The following is a 15,523-nucleotide window of genomic DNA, read 5'->3' as shown; positions in this document are numbered from 1 at the left end:
TCTTTAGGATGGTGGAGCATGCCCCAAATTGAAGAATATATGTAAATACTAATAATCCCACGCAAAGGATCATAGAATCACACAGATCATTGTTCAATATTCTCGTTGTGTTAGATGAGGAAACTGAGGCTGAGAGATGGAGTAATCTACCCAGAGTCACACACATATATCTGGTTCAGTTCTTTCCATATTTTCTTTTAGGTCTCTAAGCCAAAAATCTGAGGATCCCTAATCTCTTTCTTTCCCGTCTGGATAGGAGGATCAGGAAGCAAATTCTAGTTTTGTTGTGTGGCGGCTACTGAGAGCAACAAATGAGTCCCCTTTAAGCGCATCCTCTCTTCTCCCCTTCTGGCAGGCTTTGATATGCCCACCGTGTTTTTCTATTGGCTATTTTGTGTGGCTTCTCGTCCCCGTCCAAGATTTCCAACCAATCAACTCCTCCCTCTCTTGCCCGGGCCGGGCTTTGAGGAATGTACCATGTGGACCGTGAGGGGAGGTAGAGAGGGAGAAGGGAGTGGCAACAGATCATTTATTTACCTTTTGCCTATAACCATGGGATTTTGGCCTGATAAGAGCCTATAGGTAGCAACAGTGTCCCTGAGGTTGGGAGCCACGTGGCAGTTCTAAAGGCGCCCTTAGATCTGTCTCCCCTGAGGCTGGGGTCTTGTGGTCGGACCTCTAGGGCCGCAGCCCCCGCCCTCCCATGTGCCCGCCCAGCCGGTGGCGGCGGCGCTGCTGCCTCAGCTGCCCGCTTCTGTTATCCGCGCCGGACGCTCCGGCGGGCACGCTGAGGCTGCGGGGCTGCGGGGAGCGCGGGGCTACGGGCCCGGAGTGGGGCTTTCTTTGGCCAGTCAGGAGACGCCGGCACGAAGGACACATCAGCATGAGGCAAAGGTGAGGACCAGGCTTCGGGACGTGGACCGGTCCCAACCGTCTCGCGGGGCCGCGTCCTACCGTGCTCCCAGCTCAGGGTTTCCGCGGACGCGGGTGGGTGGCTTGGAGCCTTAGACCGCCGTCACCCGACGTGTGGCTGAAGCCCTCCCGCCCCGGTCGTCCGAGGGGGCGAGACTTGCCGTGGGCTGGCGCCTCCTTCTGGCGGCCCTTCCAGGCTGTTCCTCAGCGGGGCCTGGCCCTCCCTGCCCCTGTCCTTGACCTCCAAGTGTTGGATGCTAGGTGCATTGCGGCCGCGCGGGTCCCGGAGTTCTAGGGGAGGCTTCAGCACCTTATGAGAGTGGGAGGGAGGGTGGCTCGGACTGTATGTTCTGGGGGGCATTGGGGCGGGGTCCTGAGGTTTAGGGGTGGGTGGGGTGCGTCCTGCCAGCCGCCGGGCCATAGGCCTTCCCCTTGAGCTGGGGACGGGCACCTCAGTCGCCTGTGGTTGGGCGGATCTCGGCCTCCAGGGAGTAGATCCTGTCCCGAGAGCCTTGGTCTGGAGCCTGGCGTGGGCTGAGTGGGTTGTTGCGGTCTCTGTGGCAGGTGGCCAGGGGAGAATCCTCAAGTACTTTTACCTTTTATTTTCTTACAATAGTGGTGGACTGGGCGGGATGCGTCACTTATCTATGAACCACCCCACCCCCTTTCCCTAGCTGCCTTACAAGGTGATAGCGCTGTTGGTGTTCTGCGTGGCACATTGAAATTTCTACTTTAGAAATCACCTGAAGGAGCTTTGTACACAGATCAGAGGCTCCCAGCAGTAGTGATAGCCTTAGCTTTAAACGTTCTGGCTTGGTAAGCTATTCATCACAATCGTTTGTTGGGCCCCTCTAGCAAGACCACATCCTATTAAGGGGCATGGACTAGCCCTATATCTTGGCTGATTTTTCTCCAGAGTCATTATTCAGGGAAAGCGTTTTCACGAATATAAACCACATTTATGTTCTTTTAATGTGGGTGTTTAATGCAGTCGTTAATTATGGTTTACATGAAGTGGGTTAATGCAGCGGAATGGAGGTGAATTGTGTATTCTCCCTCCCAGGAGAGCTTATCACTCTTTTCTTTTTTTTAATGGGATGTGGATGGAGAGAATGGTATTTAAACATGCGAACACCAGTGTCTATTTGGGCCCATCTGACAGTTTGTTGCATAGACATTAATTTAGGATGATTATTTGTACCCCAAGGGTGAGAATGAGTTGGGTTTTATAGTGAGAAAGATATCTTACTTCGAAGTGGTACTGCCAGCAAGAAAGCTTTGCCCTCTTACTACCTGGCCACACAGATGCCAGTTCATTGTTGTGGTTGCCTTCTTCTGTGAGCACACCTGTAAAGGACCTTTAAGAGGATATTATTAATTCCATATTTGATTGTCAAATGTACTGGAGTCAGAAATCTGGCTCAGGATGTTTTAGCCTCACATTGAGTTCTTCTTGTGCTCCGAGTTTTAAAAGTTTTTTTAACTCTTTGATAATATATTGAATAGCATGAGTTAATTATAGAATTATAGGGAAAACATGGTTTGGGTATTCCTCTTGCAAAGAATCTTTAGGAGCTTGAACCTGGTTCCTAGCCAAGACTCTTTTCTGTGTTCACAGCACTAACCTTTGAAATGTCTAGGACTTGATTACCAGATTGTGATTTTTTTTCTCCCACCTAGGATGGTTCCCATTCAGTGAGAGCTATTTCATTGTGTTTCTGGGTGTGAGAGAGAAAATGGGCTTTGGAGTAATGTACGTAAAGTAATTAATGCAGTTCCTGGCATATAGCAGATGTTTAATAAACGTTAAGTAGATTATTTTTCTTTCCTTTATGGTTTTGGGAGACCCGTGGATGATGAAATTGGATGCAGTTTTGTTTGCATGCTCCCTTAAGTTAGGAAGATTAGCACCAGCCCTTGCCGCCCTCCGTTTTCTTCCCACTCCAGCCTCTAGCTCTCACACCAAAATTTTTATGATACGTTAAAAATGAAACTCAAACCTCTGAACTTAGAAGTAAAATCAAACAAGGAAGAATTGAGCTTTTCTCCCTGTCTCATGTGTTACATTTTCTCAGAAAGGATGTTAAGCACTTTAGAAGAAGTCTTACCCCATTCTGTACAGGAGAGTAAATGATCAGAATTGACCCTTTCTTGGGTCTTTTGAGTAGTCCTGTGGGTGAGGATTTTGGTTGTTGTTGCTTTGACATGTCTGAGTAGAACCATAGACCTTTCTCAATTTCTCCTGGCATTGGCATCTGAGAGGAGGCCTGGGATAGGTAAGGCCTGACCAGCAGGCAGGGGTAGAATCTTAGGTTTGAAGGGTTCTGCCTCTGACCTGGGCTTTGTGAAGAGCAGCTGTTTACCTGATTCCACTTGTAGCAGGCTACATGTGAACAGATTAAAAGGCTATCAAACCTAATGCTCTTGAAAGTGTAAGAAACATTAGTGGTTTATCTATGTCCCACATTATTGGGTGTGACATTTTAATAATAATCATGTTCTGGATTTACTTACACTTGTCTTTAGAAGAACTGAGAGCTTTTTCATCCCCTTATCTCATCGATTCTTACTTGTGTGAGATCATCAAAATTTATTCCAGTATATTATTTTCATTTTGTAGATGAAGACATGATTTGCTCTAAGTTGCAAGTGAGTTCGTGTCTGAACTGGACTTGAATTGGATTTTCCTTCTTATATTACATTTCTTTTGTAGAGGAAAAAAACACAACTTTTTTTTTTTTTTGAGAAATCTGAAGGATTTAAAGATACCAGACCATTGTGCTTTTCCAATGACCAGGGAGCTAAGAATCGTTAACATTTATTGGGTGTTTATGTGTTGGAGCCAGAGTGCTAGGTTTATGTACCTTGCCTCACTTAATCCTTCACATACAAAATAGGACTCCTTATTATTCCCAATTTTACAGATGATAAAATAGGGTTTGGTGAGGACCCAGATCAAGGGAGTGACAGAAAGCTGGGCTGGCACTCAAACCTGGGCTGTCTGATTCTGAAGCGTGTGCTCCTAACCCCCATGATTCATTGGTGACTGAGGACCAGACAGAGTCCTTGACACTGCTGTGCTGCCTCCCTGGTGTGAGGGACTGTGGTTGTGCTGGGCTTTATTTTTCACTGAAGCAGAGTTTTGACACCCTAGACTTTCCTTGAGCCAGAAGCATTCTTCTAGTCAGGTGGAGGGTCATTACTTTAGAAAAAATAATCAGAGCTGAAAAAGCATCTATATTTGGAGAGTGTGAAGTACTTAATAAGACTAGAAAGGGATAATAGGGGCAGAAAGAATCGAGGTGGTTTGTAGATGGAGGAAATTTGTAATATTCTAACTCAAGGGACATATTTAGTACCCAGGCTTTTTAACTTAAGCTGTGGGTTGAAATTGTAAACCTGTAGACACAGCACTTGTGCTAAAATCTGTGTAGTAAGTAAGGTTTTCAGTTTCTACTTTAGGTGGCAGGGTTGAAAATCTGATTTCTTTTTGGTCTTTAGTGCACACAAAATTATGGGAATGGCAGGGATATAGTTTGGAAACTTACCTAAACTCTTTGTGGATGTCCCCTTTCCTCCAGGAGCCTTCCCCCTCCCCCCATCACCTTTGGTTCCAGTTTTTAGAATTCAGCTTAGACCCTGTGCAGTTGGGTGGGATGGTGGAGGGTGTCAGGTGCTGAGTTACTTGGTATACACCATTGAACAGAACAGCACCCTTGCCCTGTGCAGCTCAGCTGTACATGACTTGCTTTTTTCTTGGTGTGGGCTTTAGATGTCTTTAGGTATAAAGCTTATAGTCATCATTATCAAGAAACTGGGAAGGGAAGACAGGGAAACTATTGCTCCAGGCCCTGCAATTCATTGACTTTTGTCATTGGCAAGTCAGAGTTTCACAGAGGAAAGGAAAGTTTCCACAACTCAAAAAAGAAAAGTGATGATAATCACATTAAAGAATGGCGAAAAAGTAAGACTGTTGTTTTGTACCTTGGTGAAAGATGGTGAGGAAGAGCGGGAGCTTCTGCTAAGTAGTAAGTTCCTTGCATCCCTCTGCAGTGCCTATTCTCTGTCTGTCTCAGAAGGAACAAGCAAGCATGTATTGGTGTATGAATGAAAGCAAGGAAAGGAATCTTTATACATTCATTAGATAAGTTTAAAGAGATCTATTTAATTCTGTCTCTAGTGAAAGATCTAGTCTGGTTAACTCAGCAAGGAGAGGAACAGGACGGTCAGTTAACTAGTAGCTTTTATTGACTTTTCCTTACTGCTTTAAAATAAGTAATAACTGTGTAAAAGGCAAAGTGAAACTTTGGTCCTAACCTTGTCCTCCTGCCCTGCCGCTTTTCTGTTGCTGATTTCAGTATAGAGGAGGCATGTGTCAGGGAGGCCTTCCCTATGTCAGTGTGGAGGTTGGAGAGTAGGCAGAACCTACTTCCAGTACCTTTAGCCCCTGGGTTACAACAAAAAACCTTTAGTGCAGATTGTCTCCAGCCTACAGAGAGCTGACTTAGAAGGTCCCTACTAACACTCTTCGTCTTCCCCACTTCACCTGCCTCCATCACCAATGTTGCCTTGTTGTGAGTGGGAATTGTTGGGTTTGTGAGTGGAAGAGGAAAAGAAGTGGGGAAAGTAGCATCATCATGATAATGATGTTAACAGTGATCACAGCAGCAGACATTTAGAGACCACTAACTGTATGCCAGGCTTTGTTCTGGGTGTTTGTGTGTACAAACTCATTTAGTCCTCATGCAGCCTTAGAGGATAGATACTATTATGATCCTTGTTTTATGTATGAGGAAGCTGAGGCACAGAGAGCTAAGTGACTTGCCAACGGTTGCAAGTCAGAAGTGGTGTTGACTCTGGCATTTGGGTCTGGAGTTGTACTCTCATGGACCAGTTAAGAGCAGCTGATGTGGGTAGACTTACTCCTATCAGGGTTATCTCCATCCTAGGGGTCACTCCTCCCTCTTCACTTTTTTTGAGTTATCTATCTGAAATGCTACAGGAGAGATGCACTTAATTTAACCGGCATATACCTTTAAAATTGGGGCAGAGTCAGAGTTAGGACAGTGTAAGGGTCTTCAGGGACCTACGGGCTCGGTCATGGGATCCGCAAAGAGTGTTGATTATACTTCTGCTCCCAGAAAAGGCGAAGAAACCCTTCCCTTTCCCTCCTCTACCTTTTTGTTTGCCATGAGTTTCTGGTTCCCAAGACCTAGTACCTGAGCCCATCCTGTCATTGCCATAGCTCAGCTACTTTGTGGATGACTTTTATTTAATGTATTTAGTTTTTTAAACCAAGCTAGTCTGGGATTCTAAGCACTATTTGGAACTGAACCTTTTATCCAGTTTGGTCATGACTGGTCAGCATCATTTATTTCCCTGTGAAAAAGGAAAAGGGAAAATATTTTAATTAGTGATATAGACATATGTCAGTTTGTTCCCAAAACAGATAGGCTTGTCTCAAAACCAGACTTGCAGAGGTAGGAGGAAAAAAATCAATCTGCCTTTAGCATTTTAAGCACCTTTAAATTAGTGGATGTTAGGGACAATTCCATAATAATAGTTGTCACTGAGTATTACTGTGGGCCAGACATTGTGCCAAGTGCTTTGTATGTACACATCATTTCTAGTCTTCAGGTAGATACTGTCACTCCTATTTTACAATAGGACTATTCCTGAGAGTAACTTAACAGGTCTACAAACCTAGTAAGTTGCAGAAGCTGAATGACTTCAAGTCCTGTGTGTTTAACCACCTTGCTAAAAGGTGAAATGCAGAAGGGGTGAAAGGAAGAAGAAATGGGGAAGAAAAAGTATGAGGCAGGGGAAGAAAATTGGTGAGATGGCAACTTGACTCAGCCCTCAGGATTTACTGTACACTGTGTGCCCAACCTTAGTGGGCAAGATAGGCACAAAGAAGCCATGGGCCTCCACCATTCTCAGGGAGCCAGAGAACAGAGAGGTTCTAGAACATAAGAGCTTTAGGTTACACACTGGGACTTTCCTTCAACACTTTTACTGAGCAACTACTCTATATAAGGCAAGGGCCAGATAATAAGACAATGTCTGCCTACGAGAGGTCACCACGTTTCTAGGGGAGGCAGATCCAAATGCAGAAAATTGTGGTGTGATAAGTAACTTAATTGGTCAGGGAGCCCTGAACATGGAGTGGTCAGAAATTTATACTTACTGGCAAAATATTTCTTCCTGATTTGGTTTTGTTAATTTCGCACACACAAAGTCAAGAATTCCTAGAATTTATCTATCTCCCCTGGCTATTGTTTATGGAATGTTTGTGATTTTGCAAACAGGGGATGGCTTTGCAGCTCCTCTCTGAGGGAGGACCAACACTGCATTTCTGTTGGAGAAAGGCTGGGGCCACCTCCCCTTCCCGCAGGCTGCCCTTGGGCCCATTACCACTGCAGATCTGTTGAGATTAGCAGATTGTTTTGCAGTCACTGCTTGCCTGGAGGTACAGGTGCTCTAGTGGACTGCCAGCCCTCTCTAGAGGAGCCTGCTGCAGGGGCATGCCCTTTCCCGGGTGTTTCAGCAGGGTTGGGAGCAGTCCTGGGCATGGAGGTACTTAATTGATGCTTTGGGAATTAGATGTGACCATGTCACCTCCGAGGCTCTTTTCTCACTCTAGAAACACAATATACTGTGCCTGCAGGGACCTTGGAACCTGGTGGTAGTCTTGTAGTGGTATCTGTCAGCCCTCCCACTCTTCCATCTTCTTTAAGTATCTTTGTCATGTGCTTTATTTGGAAGCTGATATATCGTGGGAAAAAGCCTAAGGGGATTCTTACTGCTGGATATACTTAGTGAGATAGTTTTTGTTTGTATTTTAATCTCTTATAAGACCTTGGGATCACTTTGATTAGGTTCATTCAAATAGAAATTACTTGTATCTCCTGGAAATAAGTTAAGCGTCTTCTGACTTTTACTCCCTGCTATATTAATTGAGTTGACTCAGTCTGGTAATAATATTTAGGATCTTTTTACATGCTGCTCATGAAAAGTTCTTTCTGTCCATGACTTTCATTCCAAAGAAGGGTTCATTAGCTTAAAGGTATCCATTGCTTTAAGCAAACTTGATGTGAAATGAGGATTGACTTCCTGAATATAAATAACAATGAATGTCTGTACTTCTTGGCTTTAAATTTAATTCTTAACAGTAAAGGAATTTTGCAACAAAATTCCTTCTCTAGGAATTAAAATTTTCATTTTTCTATATGCAACTTTTTCAGGCAGTCTAATCTTCCACCATTGGTAGGAATGACTGCCTGTCACTTTTATCTGCCTTGCCCTCTCTGTTCCCCACCACACATGCAGCCTCAGAGCCATAGATGTTACCAGGCTCTGCCTTTACAGGCTTCCAAGCCTGTTTTTTGGGCTTGTTGGTGTAGTAGACAGAACCAGGTGCTGTCATGGCTGTCAGTCAGGGTACATCCTGGCAGTGCCTGGCTGGCCAGCCTGTGCTCATGCAGTATTCATTGCACACCAGGAGTTGTCTGGACCATCGCCTTCTGTGCTGTCTCACTGAGCTCCATGTGCACTTTCCTTTCATGCTCATGTCCAGGCCATTTTTTGCAGGCTTTTGTGAGGCCCAAATGCTTGGGCATAGACAAGCAATAGGCAGGAAATCCCATGGTGGAGTACAAATTATTACCTGACAGTAAAGGAGGTCAAGGAATTTGGCTAAAATCCTTACTTATATTGGGGTATAGGAAAGGTGGGAAGGAAACTAATTTTATCAGGAGTCTGTTTCAAAAATTTTATGACAGGATCTCCTTTAATTCTTACAACAATCTCATGAAGTTAAGTAAATGATGCCCACTTAGGTTGGGAAACATGAGGCTCAGTGAGGTTAGAAAATTTATCTGAGGTAAGATTTATCTTACCTGGTAAATGGTGAAGCTACATTAGATTAAAAAACCCAAAACATGTAGTAGTTAAGAGCATGAACTCTGGAACTAGACTGTACCATTAACTAGGGTGTGACTTTGGTGTGTTCTTTAACCTCCCTGGTCCTCAGTTTCTTTAGTTGTGCAATGCTATAACAATCCTGCCTGTTACTCTGTGTGGTTTTAAGCATTTTAAATTCTGTCAGTCACTTGGTAAGCACACAGTGAGTGTCAGCAAGTACTATTATTGGCCCAAGCTTATGAAACTTAGAGTGGAATCCTGAGACTTTGGTTTCTTTTCATCTAGGAACAGTCTCCAGAAAGCATGTGTGGGTCCATTAAGACCTTGATAGGGAATTCAGTCAGCATTAATGTAATGGCTAGGAGGAGAGCCAGAGGGGAGAAAGAGCAATCAGGGGGATTGTTTTATAAACTATGTAAGTGTCTAACCAATGTACTGTATACTTGAAACAAACAAAATAAAATTAAAAAAAAAAGAGTACCCCGAAACGGCTCCCACCCCCAGCTCCTGCTTTCTATCTCACTCTCTGCCTCATCCCTGGCTCTGCATAATTTTACTTATTAGCAACTTTTTGGACTTCCTAGAATAGTTTGTTCATCATCATTTCTTGTGCCCCTCTTCCACATGTTGCACTGTGTTGGGTATTAGGACAGGACATGGGTTGTAGAAGTGTACGACCTTGTCCCTGCTCGTGAACTTCTCTGCTTTAGAAGATACAGTATGAATGTACAGAACAGTTGGTTAAGGGGGGAAGAAAAGCAATGAAGTGCCAAAATGGCACAGACCGGTGACTCCAGTGTTTTGAGAATTTATTATATGCTAAGCACTGGTTTAGATGTTTACATGAACCATCAACCCTGAAAGTTGAGTGATGCCGTATCATCTTGCTTTACTGATGTACCAGAGGTGTACACATCTTGTCTGAGGGCACATAGCACAGGACTGAGAAGAGCCTGGGGTTTGAACCCTCGTCCACACTGGCTGTCGTGGGCCTGTGTAGACCGTGTCCCAGGTCATTGGTAGGATGGTTTAGATGAGATGAAGGGGTGTTGGTGTGAGCAAAGCTTAGGGCTGAGAGAGAGCACAGCGCATTCAGGGGCAGTGAGGAGGCCAGCCTGCCTGGATTGGAGTTGAGTTTAGGGTTTATGGACTGCTGTGCCAGGTTCTTTCTGTTGAGAGATGTGTAAGACATGTTCCTTGCCCTCTGGAATCTTACTGTAGCTGGGGAGACAGACACAAATAGATAATTTCAGTATAGTGTGGTAAGAGCTGTGAGAAAGGTAAGTATAGGGTGCTGTGGAAGCAAAAGAGAAGGAACCAGGAAAGGTAAGTTAGTGGTGAGCTTAGCAGTTGAAGGCCAGAAAGTTTTCTGACAGGCAGAGAACAGTGTGAGTGTGAACAAGAGGCATGGCCTTACGGGCTTTTCTTGCTAGAAGCAAGTTTATTCACTTCATCTGATGGATGCTAGGGTACAGTGCAAAGTTTATAGGCACTGTAAGTTCATCAGAGGTATCTGAACACTGAGCAACGGCACGGAAGTAGCATTTTATGTTGATTAATCTTGTAGATGCAGAAGAGATGAAAGTCAAGCAAGAGCAGTTATGGGAGGAGCCAGCAAACTTTTCACTGTAAAGGGCCAGAAACTTAATACATTACATTTCAATGGGCCATATAATTCTCTGATGAACCTACCTAGCTGTGCTATTATGGTATGAAAGCAGCCACAGACGATTGGTAAATGAATAGGTATGGCTAATGGCCATGTGCCAATAAAGCTTTTATTTATGGCCCCCAAATTTGAATTTCATATAATTCTCACATGTCACTAAATAGTCTTTTGATTCCCCTCCCCCACTCCACCATGGGCTATTTAAAAATGTAAAAGCCATTCTTCTTTGCAGGTTGGATTTGGCCCACAGCTTCTGGTTTGCCCATCCCTGAGCAATTGGTGATGTTCATGTGTGCCGTGACAAGCAACTGGAACAGGATGTTGGTGGTGGAAGTAGAGAGGAGGAGGCCTGGTGCCAGAGACATTTTGGAAAGAGAACACTGATTAGATAGAGGAGATAATGAGAGGGAAGAGCCCCAGATAACACTGAAGTTTCAGGTTTCCTGCCTTCCTAGCCTTTTGGTAAAACTGGTCTTGTTTTCCGTATTCCAAGAATATGATTTAATTTTGGAGAAAAATCCAGAGAATGTGACTTAATTTTAGAGAAAAACCCAAAAATAGCTGATGTTTTAGGTGCTCCTAGACTCTTTCAGCATGGTTAATTGTTTCGATTTTCTCCCCATGTCACTGTGCCAGCTGCCTTTGCTGCCTTGGTCTCCAGGTGCTTTAGGCAGGAACTGGCTCCTGCGGTAACTGAGACATATGTCCATCTCTTTGTTGGGCATAAGTAAAGTTCATTTTTAGATGATTCTTTATTTTGATAAAATTTCAAATATGCAGGGTGGTTGTAAGAGCCGTATTGGGAGTTCCTTGTATCTGTTATCTGCATTTATTAATTAGATTTTATTAATTGTTTACATTTTGCCCTGTTTGCTTTATCATTCTTCCTCTACCCATATGTGTGTGTGTGTATATGTGTGTATATATATGTGTATATATATGTGTGTATATGTGTGTGTGTATATATATATATATATGTGCATTTTGTTCTGACCCATTTGAAAGTTGGAGACATTTTTCTTCTATAACTATAACATATTTTCTTCTATAACTACAGTACAGTGATCAAAATCAAGGAAACTTAACATTGATACAATGCTGTTATCTAATTGTTGTTTTGAACATAGCACCCCTCGATAGCTAATACTCTTAGATTACCCGCCATATGTAAATAATGATGCTACCGTTCCCTTTAACCAGAGTTATAGATACAGGTAGGAACCCACATTCCCAGCATCAGTGATTCTCCATGCTGGGGCTGCTCAGTGGGGTGTGACAGGACCAGCAATTGTCCAGAAGGAGAAGCAGTCCCAGGGCTAAAGTATCATTTATTATCATGAGCATCCCAGAAGGCAGGGACTGTATTTTACTTCACATAGCTTCTGCCATTCCCTGCTGCCTTCATGAGAAAGTTAATCTCCTAAACAGAATAGCAGCCATAGCACCCAAGATCTCAGTTTTAGTTATACACAACATTCTTTCTTTTAGCTTTACTCTTCACCACATCTCAGCCTATGGAAATGATTCTTCTAGAATGGATTTTTTCCAGGCTTGATCTGGAAAATTAAATTAAATTAATTTATTTTGGAAATAAGATGGAAGGAAAAGGTATCCAACCATTTCTGACTTAGAACAAAAAGATTTTCTTTTTGCTACTTTAAAAGACTGAAAAGGGCAGAGTCCAATGCACATTCTGTAATTCTTTATGAGTAGCGAGAGCTTCTTTAGTTCCGTGAGAACTATGAGGAAAAGGGTCTGGAAATTCTGGACATGATGAAAAGGTTTAAAGGAAATGCTCTCCATATAAACAGGTGACTCACCGCATTCAGCTAAGTTCTCCGTGATGTAACTAAATGCTCTTGGTCTTTTCCTTAAGCCTGTGGAGATGTGATTGGGACCATGTACTGTTTGGATTGCTCCTGACCACCCACGAGCCTATTCTTGTGATCTACGGGCCCCCAACCCTGGGCCACACAGCAGGCAAGCAAGCAAAGCTTCATCTGTATTTGCAGCCGCTCCCCAGCGCTAGCATCACTGCCTCAGCTTTACTTCAGATCATCAGGCATTAGATTCTCATAGGAGCATGGTCCCTGGTCTCAGAAAGGTTGGGGACTGCTGATCTAGGACACCTGAAGTCTAAAAGTCAAAAATTCTCAGTGTCTTAGGTCTGTAAGGCCCTGTTCAGGCATGGGAGTGGGTAGGTGGACCACAAAGGAGAATAAAGATGCCAGGGCTTCTGCATTCCCTGATCTCCTAGTCTAGATGAGACAACTTTGATTTAGCTGCTGCTGTGCAGTGAGCTCAGGGAATCACTTAATGGTTCTGTGTCACAGTTTTGCCATTTGTAAAGTAGAGAGATGTTGGCTGTCAACCAGTTTAAAGGGACATACTGGAGACAAAATTTGAGTATAAAATTTGCAGATGTGGTTGGCAACAAATACAAGAACCTATGTTTTCATAGGAATGCCCTTAACACAGATAGAGTTCACTGTTCACCACTAGTGTAGGAGGACTGGTGGGCAGAGGTGTTAGAAGCTTCCTAGACAGGATCTGCTCGTTTTCTTGGACCTTGTGGTTCATGGAATCCACAAGGCAAAGGCAGATAGATTCCATAAACATCAGCTTAAAAGTACCAGGGACGTACAAAGAGAGTAGAAGTCACAGGCTCTATTCTCAGAGTTCACAGTTCACTTTGGGAGTCAAGATCAATAGCTAGTGAACACCGGGGAGATACAGAGAATTGGGTACAAATCATGCATGAGCATTCTGCTGGTCAGAAATGCGGTGCTTACTATTCTCCTCACTCCCTCTGCTTGAACTTCTCTGGTGCCTTACTGTTCTTTAGTCCCTCCAGGCATGCCCCTGCTTCAGGTCCTTTGCACAAACTGTTCCCTCTTCCTGAAACACTTCCCTTAGATATAACATAATTAACTTCCTTAATCCCTGCATTTTTTTTTTTTGATGTTACTTTCTCCATGAAAGCTGCTCATGCCACCCAGTGTAAAATTTCAACGTGTCCCCTTCTCCATGGTACTCCAAATTCTTTTTATCCTGCTTTATATTTTCCTTTCTTTCAGAGTGCTAAGTAATCTCCAGCATGCTTTCCTTATGTTTATTAAGAGGCATAGTAGCCTTGGCTCTGGAGCCAGACTGCCTGGGTTTATGTCTTGGCTTCACCAGTGTACTACTTATGGAACCTTAATTACTTAACCCCTTTAGCCTCGGTTTCTTCATTTGTAAGAATGATACCTAACTCAAGATTTTTATGAAGATTAAATGGATTAATATTTATAAAATGCTTGAGATAACACCTGACATGGAATCAGCACTGTCTATGTGTTTGATAACTACAGCTTTTATTGTCTTTCCTACCACTAAAATGGAAGCTTTGTGAAGTTGGAGAGCTTTATCTGTTTGTTCTCTAATATGTCTCTAGCATTTAGAACAGGGCTTGACACAAAGCAGGCAGTAAGTATGTGTTGAGCCAGTGAATCGGCCGTGGGTGAATTGGTCTGGAAAGGGAAGCAATAAGGTGTGGGTTAGCTGTGGACAGCAGAGGCTGACCTGGGTTCCCATTCCAGCTCTGTACTTAGTGGCTGTGTGATCTGGACCAGTGTCTTTTTTTTTAGTTATTAAAAACAAAAGAAAATTTAATAGATTTGAGTGTTTTTAAATGACTTTTAATTAATTAATTAATTAATTATGGTGGCGCTGGTTAACGAAATCCGGTAAATTTCAGCTGTACATTTTAACAGTAAGGCATATATATATTTATACTGTGTGTTCACCTCCCATAGTTAGATTTCTTTCTATCACTACATATTTGACCCCTTTTACCCCATCTACCTCCCCTATCCCCTCTACCCTCTGGTAACTACTAGCCTATAGTCCAAGTCCATGAGTCTCTGTCCTGTTTTTTTGTTGCTTTTAGGTTTATATCCCACATATAAGTGATGTCATGTGATTTTCAACTTTTTCTGTCTGGCTTATTTTGCTTAGCATGATTAACTGTTTCACTTTTAAACAAGATACTTTGTCTTTCTAGTATACATTCATAGCTTGTTTCCAACTCCCCTCCTAATACTGCCAAATTACAATTATTTTTATTTTGTCAGGGTTTTAACATTTACATTCACTTTTATAGCAAAATCCCATAGGATTCAGTGCTAATTTCTGATTCTTTTATTCTGGCTTTTCCATTGTTGACTTCTTTATTTTGATTTATCTCTTACTTGCCTGTTCTGGCTAGCGTCTTAAATATCCCCAAGTCTCAGGCTAACACCTTCCACATTAGAGTTGTTAGCAGAATTAGATGAAATAATATACAGTAAGTGTAAAGCATGATGTTGGCCTTGGTGGTAGCAGATGGTAAATGTTAGTTCTCTTTCTTCCTTGGCAATGCTGGGAGAAGTGAGTCAGTGAAGGAAGCGGGTTGGTGGGGAGGAGCAGGGGAAATCCTGAGTCGAGGTGTAGAGAGAGGGACAAAAACAAGATGTTAGATAGAGGTGTGACCATTACCAGCCAGGGTGACTGGAGTGGTTAATGAAATGAAGCTATTTATTGTCAAACTTTGATGCTAAGACGAGGGGTTTAGATTTTTTTTGTAACTTTATTTTGATATAATTTCAGAAAAGTGCAAGAATAGTACAAGGAACTCTTGTTTACCCTTTACCCAGAACCACCAGTTGTTTCTATTTTGCCCCATTTGCTTTTTCATATTTTTTTTCTTTTCTCTGTATGAAGTAGAGACATTGTACCCATTGACCCCTAAATACTTAAGTGTTTATTCCTAAGAACAGGAAATCTATTCTCTTAGATTTCGATAGGGAGCCTTAGGTTCTTAAATAAGGCAGTGGTACAATATGAAAAATACTTGGGGAAGACGGGCTGGAGGCTGGCAGGGCCTGTGGGCAGGCAATTTGGAATAATTTCCACTGGAGGATGATGACAAATTAATGACTAGAAATGGGAAAAGGAATAGAACCCCAGGAGATATTTAGTGGAGTCTTGGGTATATAC

General features: G+C 43.0%; 1 protein-coding gene across 8 annotated transcripts in view; it reads left to right on the top strand.

Moving 5' to 3' along the window:
• Nucleotides 1-704: 704 nt before the first annotated feature.
• The window catches only part of MICAL3 (microtubule associated monooxygenase, calponin and LIM domain containing 3), a 188,963-nt gene continuing 174,144 nt past the window's right edge, over nucleotides 705-15,523 (top strand). For 5 of the 8 annotated variants that reach the window (XM_039869262.1, XM_039869260.1, XM_039869263.1 and 2 more), the window contains exon 1: nucleotides 705-894. The gene's annotated coding sequence lies outside the window, so the exon portion shown is untranslated. The remainder of the gene's footprint in view (nucleotides 895-15,523) is intronic. The other 3 variants (XM_039869264.1, XM_039869265.1, XM_039869266.1) reach the window with 3 other exon arrangements.

This window comes from Pteropus medius, unplaced genomic scaffold (assembly GCF_902729225.1).
Source record: "Pteropus medius unplaced genomic scaffold, Ma_sr-lr_union100, whole genome shotgun sequence".
NCBI lineage: Eukaryota > Metazoa > Chordata > Mammalia > Chiroptera > Pteropodidae > Pteropus > Pteropus medius.
Note: the sequence above shows the minus strand (reverse complement) of the source record. Positions and strands in the feature narration are given on the sequence as shown.